The following is a 2,962-nucleotide window of genomic DNA, read 5'->3' as shown; positions in this document are numbered from 1 at the left end:
TATGGAGGGGGTGGTACATAAGCTTTGTCTTTAGGTTCTTCTCCTTTTTCCTGACCTTCCTGTTTTTCAGATTCCTCTGGTTCCTTCACTTCGTCTGTGGGTTCGGTATATTCCTTAGAAGTTTCGGGTTCACTCAATCTTGGGTTAAATGGCTCATCATAAGCGGCCCCACTTCGTAGGGCAACGGCATTGGCTTGTCCTCTCGGATTCTGTTGAGGTTGTCCAGGGAACTGTCCTCCAGGTGTAGTCTGGGGGGCTTGGTTTAAGGCTACCTGAGAGATCTGGGTTTCAAGCATCTTATTGTGAGTAACTATTTGGTCAACCTTGGTTCCTAACTGGGTAATCAGTTCGTTAATGTGAATGTTCTGGTTCATGAACTCTTTGTTTTGTTGGGTTTGAGCAGTGATAAAATTTTCCACAATTTTCTCAAGGCTCGGCTTTGGTGGCACAGGTTGCATAGGTTGATTTGGTCTTGGGGCTTGGTAACCTGGTTGTCTCGGAGGTGCAGTATTTTGGATAGGGTTATTGTTCTTATAGGAGAAGTTTGGGTGATTCCTCCATCCAGGGTTGTAGGTATTCGAATATGGGTTCCCTTGGGCGTAGTTCACTTGCTCAGAGTTGGTTTCGTTTAAGAGACTGCATTCTGCAGATTGGTGTCCTTTGGTTCCACATATCTCACAATCCGATGAAACTGCGGCTGCAGTATTCGGGTTTATACACATATGCTCAACCTTGAGGGCCAACGCTTCCATTTTAGCTTGCATCATGTCTATAGAGCTTAACTCCTGTACTTCTCCTTGGGCTTCCTTCTTCTCAATTGTCGCTCGTTCAACTCCCCATGATTGATGGTTTTGAGCCATATCTTCAATAAGGGCACTAGCTTCAGGGTAAGGTTTGTTCATCAGTGCGCCGCCTGCAACAGCATCGATGGTCATCTTAGTGTTATAGTAAAGTCCATTATAGAAGTTCTAAATGATTAACCAATTTTCTAAACCATGATATGGGCATGCTCTTAACAGCTCTTTATATCTCTCCCAAGCTTTGAACAACGATTCTCCTTGATTCTGGGTAAATCTGGTTATTTGGTTTTGAAGAACGGTGGTCTTACTTGGGAGAAAGTATCTAGCAAGGAATACTTTTCTAAGGTTTTCCCAAGTTGTTATGGAATTGGGTGGAAGGGAATCTAACCATGATAGAGCTTTATCTCTGAGGGAGAAAGGGAATAATCTTAAACGGATTGCCTCAGGAGAAGCTCCATTGGTTTTAAAAGTGTCTGCTAATTGGAGAAAGATTTTTAAGGGTTGGTTTGGGTTCTCAGTAGCAATACCTGCGAATTGTCTCTGTTGCACTAGTTGCAACAGAAAGGGTTTAAGTTCAAAATTATTAGCTGGGATGGTTGGGTTTACTATACTAGAACTAGGTTCTTCGTTGGATGGTTGGGCGAAATCCTTATGAGGTCTTTGATTTTGATCTTCGGTCATATCTCTCCTAATTCTATGGAAAAATAAACGTGCGCGAGCGTAACGTTCAGGTTCCGCCAAAGGATCAACTAAGCTTCCGGTGCTGCGAGTCCTTCGCATTGACCGGAAGGTAACAACCTAAGTCTAAACGATATAACAACAGGGTACGAAATTTGACGAAATTGGTCCCCGGCAACGGCGCCAAAAACTTGATGCGGGTTTTTCGCAAGTATACGAACGCGTTAGAGTAATATAAAAGGTTATCGAATCCACAGAGACCAATTGTCAATCTATCATTATCTATTGTTACGGTGTTTATCTAAGGTAATCGAAACAGGGTTTTTGAGAGTGCACAATGAAAACTAAAGTATTAAATTCAATTCAATTAATGAAGATAGGTTCGAATGTAGTTCACATGATCAATTAATAATCCATGTACTTGCTAATAGAATTACTTATGGGCAGTGTTTCCTACTTTGAAAAGAACCAATTTAACGGGAACTGTCGCTTTCACGTATTCAGAACCGAATTGTACTCCCTAATCAAACCCTCTTATTGTCACTTATAAAAAGGCGTGCATTGCGTTAGAGTAGTAAACCTATTTGTAAGAAATATAGTGTCTTGACTAAGTTGAAAATTATTTTGACCTGGATTTCTTAACCAAAAGAGGTTCTCACGAACCAGACTCCTAACTTATAAACGCGTCCGAAAATAGTTTTAGAATCATTTTTCTTTTTAAGTTAAAAACTCCTAATGAACTAAACAAAGCGCTTTCGCTGTATTTGAAATAGTTAAAAACAACTAAGTTTAAACAGACGTCAGACGACTTTCGATCTTACCCAACGGAAATTAAGTGCGGGAAAACGTAAGTTCAAAGTCAAAATAGCCCTTAAGTGTTTCTACGAACAATTGTACGGATTATCGGTTCAATTATGATCCTTACATTCTAACCTTTATAGGTTTAGCCAGACATGGTAAAGTAAAAATGCATTTTAATTTTTATCATAAAAACGGATAAATAAAAGACTTTTTAAATAAAAAGGTAATAAGTGCGAGTGCAGGAAAGTAAATAAAAGTAGTGTGAGTGCGGAAAATAAGTTAAAGTAATGCGGGTGCAGGAAAGTAAATAAAAGTAGTGCGGTGCAAGAAATAAAGGAAAGTAGTGCGAGTGCGGGAAAGTAAACAAAGTAAACTGCGAGTGCGGGAAAGTAAACAAAATAAAGGCAGTGTGGGAAAGTAAACAATATAAAGGCAGTGCGGGAAAATAAAGTAGACAAAGGTAAATCAATAAAACCTGCTCCAATCGGAGGGTCGAATAAACTACGTAACAGAAATGAAAATGGCGGCAGGATTAAACTTCCTTCCAAAGTGCTCCAAACTCGATTACACAGTGTGGCAACACTCTGATGTGAAGCGATTACTACTTTTACACAATACTGATATATGCCTAGTTGTAACTAAGTTTGGATGATTAAACAAATGAAATCAAGGTTCTAGTTATA

General features: G+C 39.6%; 1 non-coding gene across 1 annotated transcript; it reads left to right on the top strand.

Moving 5' to 3' along the window:
• The first annotated feature begins 990 nt into the window (after positions 1-990).
• LOC127134138 (small nucleolar RNA R71) lies at positions 991-1,097 on the top strand. The gene has a single exon (XR_007807903.1). It is a non-coding gene; the product is annotated as a small nucleolar RNA R71 (small nucleolar RNA).
• Positions 1,098-2,962: the final 1,865 nt, after the last annotated feature.

Source organism: Lathyrus oleraceus, chromosome 3 (assembly GCF_024323335.1).
Source record: "Lathyrus oleraceus cultivar Zhongwan6 chromosome 3, CAAS_Psat_ZW6_1.0, whole genome shotgun sequence".
Taxonomy (NCBI): domain Eukaryota; kingdom Viridiplantae; phylum Streptophyta; class Magnoliopsida; order Fabales; family Fabaceae; genus Lathyrus; species Lathyrus oleraceus.
Note: the sequence above shows the minus strand (reverse complement) of the source record. Positions and strands in the feature narration are given on the sequence as shown.